The sequence below is a fragment of the Erythrolamprus reginae genome, chromosome 3, assembly GCF_031021105.1.
Source record: "Erythrolamprus reginae isolate rEryReg1 chromosome 3, rEryReg1.hap1, whole genome shotgun sequence".
NCBI classification, from domain to species: Eukaryota; Metazoa; Chordata; class Lepidosauria; order Squamata; family Dipsadidae; genus Erythrolamprus; species Erythrolamprus reginae.
In genome coordinates, this window is record NC_091952.1 from 220,607,827 (window position 1) to 220,626,986 (window position 19,160).

The 19,160-nt window shown below is 35.9% G+C and overlaps 1 protein-coding gene and 1 long non-coding RNA gene across 5 annotated transcripts in view; one reads left to right on the top strand and one right to left on the bottom strand.

Moving 5' to 3' along the window:
- Positions 1-19,160, top strand: part of STMN2 (stathmin 2) — a 224,397-nt gene that overhangs the window by 190,793 nt on the left and 14,444 nt on the right. The window lies entirely within an intron of this gene.
- LOC139165057 (uncharacterized) overlaps positions 18,940-19,160 on the bottom strand; it is a 17,037-nt gene continuing 16,816 nt past the window's right edge. Inside the window, exon 3 of the long non-coding RNA XR_011558736.1 lies at positions 18,940-19,160. This exon is cut by the window's right edge and continues 178 nt beyond it. This is a non-coding gene — a long non-coding RNA (uncharacterized lncRNA).

The following is a 19,160-nucleotide window of genomic DNA, read 5'->3' on the forward strand; positions in this document are numbered from 1 at the left end:
TCTGCTAAGGAAGGTTAAACCATTATTGTTCCAGCACCTTTTTATTAACCAATAAAGAGAATGGGGTAATGTGGCTGTATTGGTTAAATTGTGATGTTTTTATCTTTTGTTCATGTATACTTTTCACTGTTGGAAACCTTTGAGGTTATGAAATGGGAGTGTCTATTTGAAAAGAGTTTTATTTGTCATGTTACATTTTGTTGCTGATTTTGGTCATTTGTAATATTATTTTCCAAATTTTTGAGATCCTAATTGCATATTCATATTTTCTTACAGACTTTCCTAATACAAATAATAAGCAAGTTCTAACCAAAAATATTTTATTTTCATAAATAAAATACTGTACTCTAAATGGGAGAGATTTTAACGTATGTTTTACTTTTAATTGAAATAAACTAGATTTCAAAAGTTTGATTCATTTGATGAAATGGTTGATGCTTTAGGGCAGAGCAATGAAGGTCCTCAACTCAATTTCACAGGGTCTTCCATCTAATTTCAAGAACCTTCTGTAGTTAGCTGACTCCTCCAGCAATTTGAAAATTATGTTACCATAATTCAGTCTCACTAGAAAACTATTGAATGGGCAAAGCTAGCATAATTTCTCTGTTAGCCTGTGCTGCTCTCTGAAGTTCATATTTATAACAAGCAATAAGTCAAAAAAAATTATGACATTGATTTTGAAAAATTTGAAATTTCTTTCAGCTCTATATAGAACTGAATTCTAATCTATCAGGCAACAAATTTATTGAAGTTTTATCTCTCCATTTCTTCTAAACCATATGCATTATTTCCAGTGATTTATAGTAGAATGAGAGATTAAACCAAATTGCTCTAGCAATGGATATAAAAATGTTTGTTTAATCCCAAATCTGTTCCAACCACATAAAAAAGATGGATTTAAATTTAACAAAGCAGAAAGTATACCCCGAAAATTCCAAACCATTCTCAAGAATATTTTTTCTTTCTCCTCAGAGATGCTCTTTTAGGACAAAACAAAACAAGAGGCCTTGCAGAAAGTGAAGGCACCAGTTAAAGTTATGTTCTGTTTTGGTCACCTTATTGACATTGAGAAAAATACTCAACGGAAAATAAAATAATTGATCCGTGCTGGTAAATTAAATCTAAACTATTCCAATATAAAATCAAAGTAATCACCCATCAAAGAAAAATATGCTGACATATTGTTTTAATAAGTCAAATATGCTTTCTACTTCTTTCAATTCCTTCCCATTTTTGAATATATAAAAAGCATATTGACTGCTTTTAAAAAAAGTCTAAATGATTATTTAATAAAACCTTGCTTGTTCACATTATCAATTATCCAATCACAATAAAAATAAAGCTTAGTCAGGAGTATTTCCTTAGAGTCCTGTAATTAAGAGTCTTTTCCCTGAAACGTTTCAGACAGAAAGTATTTTTTTCCAGTAAACCTTGCTTCAGTTTTAAATCCAAAAGAACGTGATAACAGTTGGAGAGCACTTGAATAAGGGGAGATTTCGTGCCAATTCATTCATATTCACATCTGATCTATCCTAAATACTTCATTTTTATTGACTTTCTGCAATGTAGCATTTAAGAATTTTTAAAAGGCTGACTGGGGTGAGGATTTTACAGGGCTTAAACTACTACATGCTGACAAACCTTTGGTTCAGGAAGTTGACACAAATTCAACTTTTGAGGAATAATCTCATGCCTACAAATTTTATTGTTAACTAGTTCATAACCTGGCATTGCCTGGATATTTATTTATCCCAATCCTGTATTGGGGGGAAAGAAGTACAGACATCGAAGCCTTTGTCTGACAGGGAGCCATTTGAGAGGGATCTTTCTTTTCCCCCTACTCCCATGCCCATCATCCTTGCCCTCTCTCTTCCTCCTCCCATGCACTCCTCTTTTCCACCCTTTATATGATCCTGGCACCAAATTCACCAGGGGCACCTTCTGCCAAGAGAAGGGAACATCAGGCATTTCCCCATTGGTCCACTGGAGAGCAAACATCACAGCTGGCTTTCCAAAGAAGACTACAAAGGAAGTGACATCACAAATAATTTCCATGTTAGGACACCGCACTCGGTCTTCTTAATGGCCCAGGCATTCAAGCGTTATGCTGGAACACACACACATACACACACCCCAAGGGGTGCTAGGGGTGTCTTCCCATCTGTGTACCAAGTTTGGTCAAAATTGCTTGAGGCGTTCCAGAGTTATGCTAGAACGTACATACATACATACATACATACATACATACATACATACATACATACATACACCTAGGCAGGCTGCAAGTTCAAATACCAGTGAGAAGGTATGGCTAGCTGATGAGGCCAGAACAAGGCCGAAATAGATCTATCCTAGTCTCCCTTAATTTTCAAAAATTCAGCAAAAACATGTGAGATAGGTAGGTAGGTAGGTAGGTAGATAGAGATAGAGATAGAGATAGAGATAGAGATAGAGATAGAGATAGAGATAGAGATAGAGATAGAGATAGAGATAGAGATAGAGATAGAGATAGAGATAGAGATAGAGATAGAGATAGAGATAGAGATAGAGATAGAGATAGAGATAGAGATATGATAAAATCTGTCAAGCTATAAATATACATGTAAATTCTTTCAAAACATAATTAGCTTGCCAATCCATTATTTTATTTATTTCTTAGAGTTCTCAGCTTCTTTCCTACAGGAATTCAAGGTGGCATACTGAAGGCCTCCTTCTCCACTTTTCTTTCACAGCAACATCCCACAGCACTGGATTGTGACTTCCCATAGTGATTTCTACCTGAGGTTCCCCGATCCTAGTTCAACTTCTTAGCCATTTCATATTAGCTACTCCTCAAACTCACCCTATAATATGCTAAGGACTACAAGTATTAAGTTTATTCAATAAGAATTACCGGTAGTTGTTAATTTGACATTTATCCATTATTAGATGATCATCACAATAATTTATTAAAATAGTACCTATTATAATATTAATAACAATTCTTAAATATAATAATTATTCATTATCCATTAATATTTCACTATATATTATGTAATTGAGTCTTCTTGCCTGGAATTTAAACTTTATTTCAAAGTAGAAATAAAAATTACAGTATACATAATTATCACATGGACAATTTTTAGAACATGGTTGTCTAAATAGACTGTTTAATAATGAACATACTGATTTTCTATTATGATAGTTTGAAACACTGGGATATTTTAAAAATACTTCTGTTTTAAAAATAGTGTTTATATTGCTAGGAGATCATATCTACATATACATGGAACAACTATTATTCTACTAAAGTGAGCTTTATGGTTAAACCAAGCTCACTTTAATTTTAGATTTTAAACTTACTTTTTAACTATCTGAAGGTTTACTCTTCAGAGAAAACTTATAGACTCTTTATACACAGGGCAGAATATACTCTGCAGATGTTGATTTACAACAGTTCAGTAGCTACATTCCATATTGTTCTTTTCATTCTGTGTGCAAGGAATTATGTAATGTTTCTTATTGTGTGAAAGAGAAAATACAAACAAATATATCACTTCTATTTTTTTTACTTCTTTGGGTTCTTTCCAAAGCATATTAGAAATGGTGATGACATAAAATGGTTACAATTTTGTTAGAACATAGGTGGATAGGAACTAGACCTAACAAGAGAAGTAGGGCTATGTGTAGGAAGTTAGACAGAAATGGTAGGATTGTGCCTCTCATGTAGATTTATGTATTTATTAATTTACCTATCTTTAAATATATATGAATGCCCACTCAACACACAACTCTGGACAGCTCACAAATAGAGCAAACAGTAATAAGAAAACAAATTAAAATCATTTACAAACCATCCCACATACTCAGAGCAAGTCAGCCAACATATAAACAAAAAATGAAGATGGTCACATTTATTATTATTATTATTATTATTATTATTATTATTATTATTATTATTATTGTTATTAATTAGATTTGTATGCCGCCCCTCTCCGTAGACTACATCCTACAATGTATTCAAATGCCAGGAGAAGAGACAGGAGTTTACAATAGGTCAGCAAAGACAAGAATATCTAACTTTCAAGCAGTATGTTTTACATAGGGTAGACACCATGACAGGAGAGGACACACTACTTTGATCCTATTAATTTCTTTGTGCAATACAAAGGACATGTACTGCATCCATTCTGGTATGTGGGATGAGCAGAACTTGTTGTAAGAGGCCAATAATCTGGTCCCATGTCATAAAGAGTTTAAAAGATTATAATCAGCACCTTGAGTTACATCAAGAAACCCACCAGGAACCAATTCATTTTGCACAGTTATAGGAGTTACAAATACCAAGAAAGGCTATTCATGCTGCTATCTTCTAGAACATGATTTGTCTTCCTAATCACTTTCATGGCAGCCCTCTGTAAAAGACATTGATGAATCCAAATGAAAGGTGACTAAAACATGAGTGACACTGATTAGGATCTCCTGTCAACTGGCATACAAACTGAACTAGTTTGCATGTAGGAATTGAGAGTCTAAAAGGACTTCTAAATTGTGCATCAACTCTCACGGGAAGTACAGTTCCACCAAGAAACATAGATGGTAAATTTCTGTAATTTTGTAATTAGTCCATAAGAATTAGAAGATTGATCATATTGAAGACCATTGAGAAAACCAAGAGAGATCCACCTCCACATCCCAGTTCATGCAGAAGTGATCAACAAATATGCCATTCGCACCTCAGTCCAATAACAAAGTCTGAATCCTGACTGAAAGGCCCCAGATAATCCAAATGGTTAAGTAGCATGAATGTTTTCGGGATTTTTTTCCCTCCCAAGACCTGGGAGATTATCATGTTTGTGTTTTCATTACTTTAGAATTTATACTAAATTTTTAATTTTTGACAATTGTGTCTTAGAAAACTTGGCTACCCAAAAGCTATTTTGTGACCGAATGGGACAACTTGCCAAGGCCATAGCAAGTTGTTCTAGATCTAGACCCATTTTGTGAATAGGAAGTTCCTACCTATCCGGCCTCTGAAGATATTTTATTAAAGCAGTAATTGTTGCTAGATAGATCCAGGATTGAATCTAGAAGATCATTCCCCATTCAAGCAATGTTAAACTTAGTAGACTTCTGCCTCCATTTATAGCATTTCTAAAAGAACTGTCCAAGAGATGTAGTAATGGAACCTTTTCATTTCCTTGTTACATTTTATTTATCAATAAACCCTGAGAAGCAAACACTTTTATATTTGTTTGTCTTATCAAGATATGAATTGATATTCTTGTAATGAAAAACCACTTTGAAAAAATCAGTTTGAACAAAGAATATCCATTTGAATTCATTTATTCCTGGTCATCCTTAGTATGAACATGTTTCCCAAAGGTCACCAATACTTTTGTCTTATTCCTTTAAATTGTCTATAAAAGTGGAGAGGAGAGCCAGTTTTGTGCATTGGACTAGAAACTGGGCAACTAAGTTGTAGATCTGCTACAGCTGGGTAACCTTGCGCCACTTACTCTCTCTCGTCCTAATGAAAGACACTATTATTATTATTATTATTATTATTATTATTATTATTATTATTATTATTATTATTACAAGGGCAAAACAAGTCAGACATCTTGCCATGAAAACTGCAGTGATTGGTTAAACCAGTCTCCAGGCATCCACACTGATTCAAAGGCACACACGCACACACACACACACACACACAGAAGGAGAGAGAAAGAGACATAGAGTCGGAGAGAGAGTCCATAGACCCAGATGAATACAGTATGAATGTCTATTGAATGAACAATATGGGGCCTCAATATATATTCAGTGCACATATCTAAATTTTATATCACATATATACAACTACTATCATTATCCAGTTTCAGATTTAAGTCAAATTGTTCTGCTAATTATCTCTGAAATTTAATTCTCCTATAATGTACAGTAATGCTAAAGTACAATGTCTTGTACACCTACTCAATAACTTATGCATCACAGCTTCAGGCTGAACTTACAACCTTTCTAAGAAACTATATTTGGTGAAGTGGACAATTATAATGATAAGCTTTGTCTGCTATTTGCATATGAAATCCAGAAACCCACGCTTATGTCCCACCTCAACCAGCTTTAAGGCTGATAAGACATGTTTTGTTAGAGTTTCCCAGGGCAATCCAGAAATAAAACCAGGATTCTTTTTCATCTCTGCTGGTGCCGTTTCTTACTCATGACAGTTATTATGCTATTGTGTCAGGAGATAATAGAACCTGAAAGCAGAACAATGGCATGGATCATGAATATTTTTAATTTGGGATTACTCTTCTCACACGGAGTACTAAAATGTCACTGAAACAGAATATCACATTGTGGGATTTATTTTATAAGGAGATCTTTAATGCTGCTGTGAAACAGGATAGGTGTTTATTTTATTTATCTCAGTTAGTCTGCAAAGCTGGAGTGTCCACAGAGGTCATCAAGTATGTCAACCTGGCAACTGCAGCAATGTAATTAAAGTTTTGTCTACTTGCGATGTGTGTTGCTCTGCCTGTTATTTTACATTGGAGTTACTGTCTTGACTATTTTGGACAATGCCCTACAGATACCTCTCAGATTGTGAATTCTGTCTCATAAAAAATCATGGCTAAGTTACCATGCATAAGCTTTCACCAGCACTACTACATGATTCCATACATGGGGTGAGGTCCATGGTGTATGCAAAAAGACTGCCCAAACCACTACTTCATAATACAAAATTTCAGGGATGGATTATGCCTGTACATAGACCCCCTTAACTGTCTCTTTGTCAACTTTGTTGTGTGGCTACTGCATATATAAGCCAATCTTGGAGACTTGGTGCTGTCTGAGCTTGGTGCTTTTCTTACAGAAGTTTTTGTATCAAACTAAGTATCGTGAACAACACAACAACAACAACAACAACAATAACAACAACAGTGCAAAGCCAGTCTTCTCCAACTTGGCAAGTTCAGATTCATTGGACTTAACTCCCATTATTTGCAGTCAACTTAACATTTGACCATCTTGGCTTGAAATTAGGGAAGTAGAAGGCAATTTATCCAGAGTGTCTCAGATCAAGGAGATTTGGAACTTGTTGGTGTTAATATTGCCTAGTTGATGCCAATTATCATTGAAGAGTAAAGATGGACCATTACTGAACTGTTACTTTTCTTTAGAGATGCATTCCTCATTGCCAAAAAAGGGGTAATATAAAATAGCTTTTTACCTGGTGATGAATCAGAGCATTTTTCTATATGTACAGTTGATAGTTTTCAGTTATCCTGTGATTTGAACTCTGTTATTTGAAAATTCTCAGTGCTGCCACCTGAAACTTCACAAACTGTTAACAAACAAACTGTGTGAAATATTGGTTATTAAGAATTCTCCGCCTACTGCAGCTACGTTTGTCTTTGATTTGACAAGCATTGCATCCTTTAAACTTAGCTGTCAATTACAAGTTGAATAAACCATTTGGGAAACTGACTAAAGAAATGAGTCAAGAGACTGTTCAATAATTTGGTACACACTGGCTGTTGGATGCATATATTCCCATAAGAAACAAGGCCAAACCTGTGTGTATTTTGCTTTACCCTGTGTAGAACAAGAACTACTTTGAAATCTGGTTTCAAAAAATGAATGACAAACAACATCAAGAGAAAGCTTCAGAAGTAGCATTTTCAGAAAAAGAAACAAAATCCTAAAGGAAGTAAGAGACAAGATATTTATTGAAACAACTCAAAACACTTTGTTCTTTCTTCAGGGGAATCTAACTCATAAATGGCCAGTCTTTTGTATAGTCCTCTTGTCATCTTAAATAACATATGCATATACAAATATAAGATTAAAATTAAGAATAATTATTCCCTTGATATTGTTATATTCTGGAAGGCTTGAACTACTTTGCAATTTAAAAGCAATTTCATTCATCCAGTTCCATTTGTTGAAATAAAATGAGTTACAGAAAATCTGCTTACAGATTCATATTAGTTAATGTGTCAGCTTTGCTTTGTTCAACAGTGCTTTTATTTTAATAGTGAATATATTTACATTTAATAGTGAAAATTGTTACGGGGTTATAACATATGAGAAAAAACCTGTACAAATTATGAATATTTTGGAATCTGGAAATTGAAGGGAAAAGAAATAAATGTTCAGGCCAGTTTTTGGGATAGATACAGTATTGGTAATTCTCCTAGATGACCTGCATTTGGATCTAATGGAGGAAGTCTTTTCTGATCCCTCAACAGTTCTTGATACCATCAACCATGCTATACTTTTTCACCACCTATGAGAATTGTTGGTTGATGTTCCTTAATGTTGGTTGAAGTTGGTTGAAGTTCCTTAATGGTTAGTTATGATCTATTTTGGTAGGGGTAAAAGTTCAGCCTGATTGCTCCTGACTTGTGTGATGTTATAGGGGGGGTTTGTCTGCTTTTTAACCTCTATACGAAATTGCTGAAATAGGCTTTTTAATAGTTCAGGATGTGGTATCATCAATAAAATACAATAGCATATCAACACTCTAGGCAGTGGTGGTGATACTGTCAACTCCTCTCCCAGTACTTAGAATAGAGGTATTCAAACTTGGCAACTTTAAGACTTGTGGACATCAACTCCCAGAATTCTAAAGAGTTAAGCTAAACAGGCTGGAGAATTCTAAGACTTGAAGTCCACAAGTCTTAAAGCAGCCAAGTTTGAATAACCCTGGCTTAGAGGACGTCAGAGTCTTGTTGGTCTTTGATCACCACCAGAATGATTGGTTTTCAATAACTAAAAATACCAGGATCAGTGAAAGCACTTCCATCCAGATTTAAGCCAAAGACAATAGATGATCCTGGAGTAATCAATGTTTTTTAGACTAATTTCTTTCATGGAAAAGACAAAATTCATAAATATGTACATTATTTAATTTTTAAAAGAGGGCGGGATTGAACAGGATAATAAATACTTAAAGTCCTTAATTTGTAAGAAAATGCAGAATTATTTCCTTCTTCAATAGAATCTTTCATGGGAACATAGATCTATATTCATTATACATACTGCATATTTTAAAAAAGAACTTTTGATTCTTCATACTGATTTGGAATTAAAGGCAAGACATTTCTTTGAAACTTATTCATCCCTTAGAAATTCTTATCATCCTGGAAAATGATTTTTTTTAAAAAAAAATCCCAACTGTCAGGTATGTGAAATTTGAGAACACATGAGTGCAAGAAGACAACATTAGATGGACTAGGGACATCTGTGTAATGGAGGTATCAAAAAATAATAATAATATGATCAAAGCCTTGAAACTTTTTAATATGCCTTGTGTAGTCCACATAAAGAAAAAGTGGGGCTTTACGGATCTAAACTTTATTTTCTTAATATCCCTGTGGAGACCCCTGTGCAATCAGCTTCTATTTTGCCTTTAAGTTAACATATCTCCGAGACCGCCTCCTGCCGCACGAATCCCAGCGACCGATTAGGTCCCACAGAGTGGGCCTTCTCCGGGTCCCGTCAACTAAACAATGTCAGTTGGCAGGCCCCAGGGGAAGAGCCTTCTCTGTGGCGGCACCGGCTCTCTGGAACCAACTCCCCCCAGAGATTAGAACTGCCCCTACTCTTCCTGCCTTCCGTAAACTCCTTAAAACCCACCTTTGCCGTTAGGCATGGGGGAATTGAAACACCTCCCCCGGGCATGTTCAATTTATACATGGTATGCTTGTGTGTGTGTCTGTTAGTATATGGGGTTCTTTTAAATCTTTAAATATTTTAAAGTTATTTGGATTATTTATGATTTGTTCTATCTTGTTGTGAGCCACCCCGAGTCTTTGGAGAGGGGCGGCATACAAATCTAAATAATAAATAAATAAATAAATTCTTTTCTTACTTGACATTGCTGAGGTTTTTTTAAACCCATAAACAAAGAAGAATTAGTTATCCTTACCCATCAATAGAATGCTTAATTTTCTTTTAGATTTTAGGCACATTTTAGACAAAAGATAGGACACAGTACATACCGTACATAAGTTTGTGGCCATTGTACTCTCTTTTTTTGTCAGATTTTTACTGTCAGACTTTTTACTGAACTTACTAAATCTGCACTTCTATTTCTACTAGTTTTTCTCATCATCCCTATCATCCTTTTCCTCCCACTTAGGACTGTATTACTATAACTTGTGGCTTGTACCCTAAGATTTTTATTAATATTGATTGTTTCTTCATTGCTTATTTGAGCCCTATGACAATCATTAAGTGTTGTACCACCTGATTCTTGACAAATGTATCTTTTTCTTTTATGTACGCTGAGAGCATATGCACCAAGACAAATTCCTTGTGTGTCCAACCACACTTGGCCAATAAAATTCTATTCTATCCTAAAAGAGAGTGAACTGAATCCAACATTATTAACTTAATGAATACCCTTAACAGTCTCTTCACAATGAGAGAGAAAACAGGCTATAAACTGCCAGCATGGTTAGAATAAAACTAAAAGCACCCTGCATAGCCAGATCACTTAACCTTCAGACTTTATGAGACTGCTCTTGGTAATGAAATCACTGAAAGATCAATGTAAATACATTTATGGGAGGCTAAAAGGAATACAACCTTTCGGTGGCCTGCATTTCATGCTTCATAAGAATTCAATCTCATTGTTTCCTTTGTGATGTCTCTTACAAAGCAGAACATTCAGCTGGAATGCAAACACATATGGAAAGGTTGCCAAAAGGGCAACAACAATAAAACAAACTAATATAATAGAAGCAGAGGCAGAAACAGACTAGTTCTTGAAAATCAAACACCAATAATGGATTTTTTTTACAAAATTTCTTTCAAATATTGATGTTATAATCATCACTGATGTCATTTGTTTATGTATCTCTTAGACTAAACTCTGTACATATACATTTAAAAGATACCAGACTGAAATCTCTTGAAGAATATTTTAATATTCTTATTTGAAGGAAAAATCAATGTACCGTAACTTGGTATATTCAATTTTTTTTATGAATTGATTGTTTTTATAGTTGATACTTATACTTTTTCTTGACTTTCCTTTTTCTTAGCTTGGATAGGTGATAACATGTATCTGGGCTTCATTAGCTATTTGCTGGAAGATGCCCAGGGAATTGCATGGTTGTAGGTTAGCTGAAAGGTCCATGGAAACAATTTGTGTACTATTGCAAAGGAAATAGTGTGATTGTGACCTTATATTTAAGCATGAGTGAAACATTGATCAAGCCTTTCTGTACTTTGACTTTTACCTAATGCTTTTTACATTTGTTGAAATGATCTTTTATAATAGTTGATGACTACTGAGGTTTAAACTAAAGTTTAATATATACGTAAAACTTTGTCTTATTTTAATGTTCATGTAAGGTATTTTGAATATGTATTACTCCCAAATTGGTGGAATGGGGACAACCCAAACATATTTTTCTTTATTTAATTTCATTCAATTGTTTGGGTTTGGTAAACTAAGAGAAAGAAAGGGAATGCAATAGGTCTAAATAAAGATCTGATTAAGAATCAGTGAAAAGATGTGTCAAATCGTGTAGATTTAATTCTAAGAGCTAGCTTGAATGTCTAGTATGAAAGTCTGAATCAAAGTTGTAGGTTTTTCTGCATGCGTATCAAAATTGAAATCTATAGGTTGGTGGCACACATGTTATGTTCAGGGAATGATGATAAGAGATAAAAGTAGCATGAGTTTTGAGCAAGAATTGCAATATTCTGAACAAATGTGATCTGGGGAATTATTCTTTTAAATTATATGAATGGATGAGAATGAGATGATGGAAGACAGCCAAATAATAATACTCTGGCTATTCAGAAACCTAAGAATGAAGGAGAATGTGGACTACGTAGTGAGTATCTACTTAGAAAATAAAGAATGTTTGTTTCAGATAAGTATAATTTTATTCATATTTATTTTTTGTTTATTTTTATTCGTAAAATTTATATACTGCCCAACTCCACTTTGACTCTGGGCAGCTTATAATAAAAACAACAATTAAAGGACAGTTTAAAATACATTAATAATCCTAATTAAACATACATATCTCTCAAGCACTCTGTATATTAAGATAATATACAGAGATGGCAAAGAAATTAATCAAAAAGCAAAACTGATGAATATTTTTATAATAAAAATAAGAGAACCAATGCTGAAAAAAGGATGACATGAGATTCATTTTGGATAGGGCTAAAATGAAAAATAGATATGGAACCAAACAAACTAGTGAAATAAATTAATGTGAAAGTAGCAATATTGTTGGATGACCAGATGTGAAGCCTTTATGCAATATTAAAAGGTAAATTAATCCTTCAACAGAATGAATGGTACATGAAGTGCAGAAGCATTTGGGATAAAAAGAAAAGAATTATGTTATAGAATGCCACAGAAGTGTGCAGAGGCACTCTAATGAGAAAAAGATGCTTGGGGGAAAGAAAAGTTGAAAGAGGTTGAAGATAGAAAAAAATGATATAGGAGAATAATTTTTGAAAAGAAAGAGGATGGAAAGTAAGGTACTTTATAATATGAATAGCAAGTAAAAGATGGATGCACAGAATGTTAAAACGGAATAAAAATGTAGTTTTAAAATATCCTGGATCTGGGTAAACTGGAACCCTCCAGAAGAATGACAGTAATTTAAAATAAAGGTGATGAAATGATTTGAGATTAAATTGAATTGAGGAAGCGTTAGAAGGAGGAAGCATATGATAACATGAATTTGTTTGAGTTATGGAATAATTCTGAGCATGATAACACATATGTAGGATAAAAATAAAACATAAGTGTGAATAATGTTTAGTGAATGCTTCAGTGCCGAACAGGGAATAAGATTGAGATGTGATGTTTCCTGTTTTTCATGCATACTTTTCTGTGTGTGTGTGTGTGGGTGAGTGTGTTCATGTCTATGTCTGTGTCTGTCTGTCTGTCTTTCTATCTCTCTGTCTCTCTCTCTCTGTCTCTTTGTCTCTCTTTGTCTGTCTGTCTGTCTGTCTCTCTCTCTCTCATGCTGTATGCTGGCTGGTTTCTGGCTGGTATCTGGGGATGTGAATATTCATATACATTTGTGTGTGGATGATGGTATGCTATTTAATGAGGATCTAAATAATTTGCAAAAAATGTTAGATTGTTTGATGCAATGATGAGCATGAATATGAAAATTAATGTAGTTATATTTGATAAAAACATGAAATGAACAATTTTAGGGGTTAAAAACTAGTGGAGGAGGACAAGGAAGATGAGGCCAAGGAGGAGGATAAGGACGTTGAGGAGGATACCACCTTGGTATAATTTTGGGAAATAAAGGAAGAAATTTTAAGATTCTGGGGGAAAGGTACTGGTTGTATATGTTCTATGTAAGGAATGAATGATTGTGGGAAAAGAGAAAAGGGGGAGGAAGCTGAGTGTAAAAAATGTGCTTCTCCCCAATTTTTGAAGGAAGTATGTTAGATGACACATAAATTGAATAATGTGGTAATGAGATACTTAAGTATATATGGTAACATAAGTAGAGATTGGATCAAGAATGAATGGATGCTGAAAGAATGTGTTAAATGATAAATATGAAACAGATAAACTAAGTCAGTTTGTTTATGGAGAGGGGCGGCATACAAATCCAATAAATAAATTAAATAAATAAATAAATTATATGGACAGAATAAATCCCAAAATAAATGTGTGAAATAACAGTGATTGTTTCAAGAGGAAGCAAAAGATGGGAAAAGTAATATTTGGACTGAGTTTACTAGATAATTCATCAGTATATAGAACCCTCAGTTTAAGTTTCAGCATTGTTTCTATTATGATAAATTGATTAATCCAAATTTAGTATAATTTATGGAAGCAAAACTGGCTATTCAAGTAAATTCAAGTAGATAGTTCCAGTGTTTTATAATGCCTTTCCAAAACAACACCTACGCAGTGTAAGAATCCAATTTTCTGTGTTTTAAAACATCTTAAGTTTTTCTTCCCTTAGTTCACTTATTTTGGGTCTAGGATTTTTCTCGCTATGGTAGTTCCCCACTTTAAAAATAATTCTAAGAGTCTCTTTTACTGGATTTTCCTCTTTCTTTTTTACTTTAAAGTTAGGATTTAAATAAAAAAGAATCTTATCATCCAGCTCCAATAACTGTTTATCTGCACCACTTCTGCACATTTCTTTATTGCCTCAGCTGTCCCAGCTTCATGGCAGCCATGATGGCTGCCTCTTCTTCTCATCAATGGAATGGGAAGAACCCCTGAGGAGAGTTACTGCTCTCTCCAAACTATAGGGCATCCCTCTTTTCTTCACTACCCCTAAAGGATGGCTTTAGCTTCTTTCGGAGCCCTCCAACAGGAAGAACTCAGCGTGGGAGCATGGAGATCTGCTCCTCATATCCAACATCACTGCGACGTCAACCAGAAGCACTCAATTCTTGTAGCACATCTTCCTATGAGGATAAAAGTCACCAAACTTGGAATGCGTGTATGTTTTTGCCCACATGCACTAGGCTGCCACCAGTTTGGGACACAAGGAGCTTGTAGGGTACCAAATTGTTCCCACATCAAGTTAGCCAGTATGACTTGTTTCATCCTATATATTGCTCTCAACTGCTCCACCAGCAGAACAAGTAAGTACAACTGGGACAGGTGGTTGAGCTGTGCCTACTTGGCCATAGCCTACCCGCATTTGATAACCACACCATGCAGATAGCCCTTAGGTCTGGGCCCGCTTCCCATCTAGGCATTGGCTGCCTATCCCATGAGATTGTCTCACCCTGCAGCTGACCTGCCTCCTGTAGGTTTGGGCCTGCCTCCTCTCCGGGCAGCAGCAGCCTACCCCAGTTGGATTGCCTCGGCACGCAGCCAGCCCTGTAGCCTTGCGCCTGCCTCCTGCCCAAGCAGCAATTACCTACCCCAGTTGGTTCGCCTCAGGGTACAGGCCCATTTTGTATAAATAGTTTTTCATTCATATTGTAAAACTTGTATAATTTTGTATAGTTTTTCATTCACATTGTAAAACTTTTGTAACAAAATCTACGGTAGTTTTGTGTACCTCTTATTCTTATTTAAGTATTAAATGGATAAAATAAACTACCTTTTTGTATATCTTTTTTATACCTAAAACAGTAACTACAGCAAAGAAATTATGTCGAGTTGGCTATGCAACTCAGTCATGTGACCACCTAGCCATGACCATCCAGTCACATGACCACCTAGCCGCACCCACCTCGCTATGCCCATCTAGCCACACCTACAGAAGTTGTTAAATTATTTAAATACCACCATTGGATAACGGGATATATTGTTGGATACTAGATTTGGTATGCAAGAGTTAGTATTTTCTGTATCTATTTCTTGTCCTACAGTGGCCATTGGGACGTTAGCACCTCTGACCCCAATCTGTTGTTTATTTGTTTGTTTGTAGTTTTATCATAATATAAAAGTACAATAGTGAGCACAAAGTATCTGGAATTACTGACAACACTTCTTGATAATAATAATTTAAAAAAACCCTTGCAAACATTTAGGTCCAATTATGATGGGGGTGGGATTTCTGTCTGAAACTTTTATTTGTGTCAGTAAATGTATACAAATTAATACATCCATCCAGCAGGTCTAATCACCTTATGAATTATGCAATCTTCTCAACTGGTGCTAATTGTGGAAGAAGAAATAATCAGACCTACTTAGAAAATCTGAGCTATCACGAGCCTCTGAATGGCAAATGTGATTAATAAAGAAAACAAATAAATAATGCATCTTTCAAATGAGCATAGATTCCATTCCTTTGCATAAAGGAATGTGAGCATTATCCGCCTTCTTCTAATGAAACCATTCAGTGATCTTAGCCACTGAAAACAATTTTCTTCAGTAGAAAAAGGATTTTTTCTCACTCAAGCTAGGTGGAAATTCTTCAAGTGAGCCACATTTTGTAAACTAATAGATTGAGAATAGATAGCAGGCACCCTCTAATGCAGGGGGCTTTATCCTTGGCAACTTTAAGCCTGGCAAATTTCAACTCCCAGAATTCCCCGGTCATCCAGCTAGGGTTGTGTTGTGGTTAGCTCTGGCCCATCTCCTGCCCCAAGGACTGTGGATGTGGGGGAGACATCCACATGCTGCAGGCCTGTTTTGCCCCCGGTGGAATCTGCTGATGAAGGCTCCTCTGACCAAGAAGACATGAGTGACAGGGAGGAGGAGAGTGGGGCAGACAGCTCAGAAGGAGATCAATTATCTAGCTCCTCCTTGGATTCAGAACAAGAGTTAATGATACAGCCACGCATGCGGAGAGCGATGCATAGGCAACAACAACTGAGAGATTATTATCAAAGAAAATGAGGCCACCTGTGGTTGGGTGGGGCTGTAGTAATTAGTGAGGCTGCTATAAATAGCAGCCTGTGGGTTTGGCCATTGTGGAGGATTATCTGATCGTTGTGTTTCGTGACTGCTTTACTGACCTTGACCTTTTGTGTGCTGATTTTTCCCTGCTTTGAAACTAAAGCAGAGCAAAGTGTGTTTCACTTTGTGAAAAAAGAAGGACTGTGAATTACCTCACAGCTGCAAGCTAAGTATCACAGAACTGATAAGGGACTTGTACAAATTACCAGTTTGTTTGGAGAGGAGTGCTCTTTGCTATACCAAAAGAGGGCTTAGGTTAAGGGAATTTTCATTATAAAGAACATTGTTTTGAATTTGCAAACGTGTGTGTGTCTGACATTTGTACCTGTGAATTTTTAGGAGTCTATCAGAGAGCCCGACAGAACAGGTTGGAGACCCCTGCTATAGTGCTTCTCTGTCTCCTACATTTTAATAATTAAAATATTATTAAAAATTTAAAAATATATTAAGCAGCAATGGAGACAGACATAGTGGTGAATTTAGTACCACTGGCAAAGGCTTCATTTCATTCTATTTTGGATGGTACTCAATACACTACTGAGGAAAAATGTTCAGCTCTATTGGCATACTAATAGTATTTAAGATGTGGCTGCCATATTTTTCAGAGAATAAGACACACCTTTTACCCCCCAAAATAGGGTGAAAACTTTGGTGTGTCTAATACAATGTAGCCACACCCAGCCATCCCCACTCTGCCTGCCAGCAATTTACCTCCTTGCAGCAAACAGTAGCAGAGCCTGATTAGCACAAGCCCCTGATTATCTGCCTCCCAACACTTAGCTGGTTGAGTGAAGTTGCTGGCAAGCCCATTTAAGAAAACTTTCTGGGATTAATATACTGCCATAATGCATATTTCTCCAATTATTCGCTATTTCTATTGAAATACACAACAACCGGTGTATAAATTGTTGGGAGGCAGAGGCCTTTTTTCCTTGTTTTCTTCCCCCAAACCTAAGGTGCGTGTTATACTCAGAAAAATGTGGTAATTAACATCAGAAGATTCAAAGACATAAATGGAGATGGAAGATGAAATAAACACAGGGACGCTCAACAATGGAAGATAAATGAATGAAATTAGCATTATAGGCAGCAGAAAATCGCAATGCTGTGGAATTGGCTATGTTCAGCCAAAGGATTGTGCGGTTTACTACTAAAGACACAAAAAGAAAAACGAAATTGTGCTGTTTTTTACAGTCATAAAAATATAGCAAGGACAGTACTAAGTACTGTTCATGAACAGAAAACACAATTTTTACTCCGTGGAGAATCCTATCATTTGGCGATTGTCCAAGTTGATGCTCCAACCGGTGATGAAGAAGAACAAATTGATAATTTTGTAATTAACTTCAATCTGAAACCAACAGAACATGAAACCAAGATGTGCCAAACCTTACCAGGGACTTGGGATGCCAAAGTTGGAAACAACATAGCTAGACAGTATGTCCTAGGAACAGAAAAAAGAGAAAGACTGATCACTTTCTGTCAATTCAACAATTTGTTTTTCACAAACACATACTTCAAACAACCAAAGTGATGCTTATATATCCATGATGGCGAAACCCATGGCATATGTGCCAGAGGTGATATGTAGAGCCCTCTCTGTGGGCACATGTTCCATTGCCAGCTGCTCTTCCTGGGTCCACTACATGCATGCTCACCAGACCAGCTGTTTGGCATGCCTGCACACAATGGTGTGTCTCATGCATGCACACCAGCCAGTTGCTCTCTTCTGGGTCCCAGTGCCCTGGCGTGTGTTTTCAGCACTCGGTGCTGAAAATGTTAACCATCACTGCTATATACTGTACATAGATATCACAAGACAGAGTGTGCAGAAACTGATATACAGTGTTCCCTCAATTTTCGCGGGTTCGAACTTTGTGAAAAGTCTATACCACAGTTTTTCAAAAATATTAATTAAAAAATACTTTGTGGTTTTTTCCCCTATACCATGGTTTTTCCCACCCAATGACGTCATATGTCATCGCCAAATTTTCATCCGCCTTTAATAAATATTTTTTTAAATAAACTTTAATAAATAAACATGGTGAGTAATAATCTAAATAGTTGCTAAGGGAATGGGAAATTGCAATTTAGGTGTTTAAAGTGTTAAGGGATGGCTTGTGATACTGTTCATAGCCAAAAATAATGTATTTACTTCCACATCTCTACTTTTCGGAAATTCGACTTTCACGGGCAGTCTCAGAACGCATCCCCCCACAAAAATCGAGGGAACACTGTATTACTAGTACAGTGGTACCTCTACTTAAGAACTTAATTCATTTCGTGACCAGGTTCTTAAGTAGAAAAGTTTGTAAGTAGAAGCAATTTTCCCCATAGGAATCAATGTAAAAGCAAATAATGCATGCAAACCCATTAGGAAAGAAATAAAAGCTAAGAAAAAGCTCGGGTGGGAGGAGGAAGGAGAGGGGGAGGACAGTCACTGCCGAAGGAAGAAGGTGAGGTGAGGGGAATCAAAAAAATCTAAAACTTTAAGGATTAAAAAAACCCCAGAGGGACTCTGAGGTGGCGAGGAGGAGCACACGCCTCCCATACACCCGGCGTGAGGCTGCCTCCCATACACTGCGCCAGAGAGAAAAACCCAGGGGGAATGGCAGAAAATTGGCTGGGCCTTTGTGCTGCTCTTAAATTTCCTCGGAAATTTTTCCGGCCTTGGATTCTTAAGTAGAAAATGGTTCTTAAGAAGAGGCAAAAAAATCTTGAACACCCATTTCTTATCTGGAAAGGTTCTTAAGTAGAGGCATTCTTAAGTAACAGTATCAATGTACAAGAAGGCAGA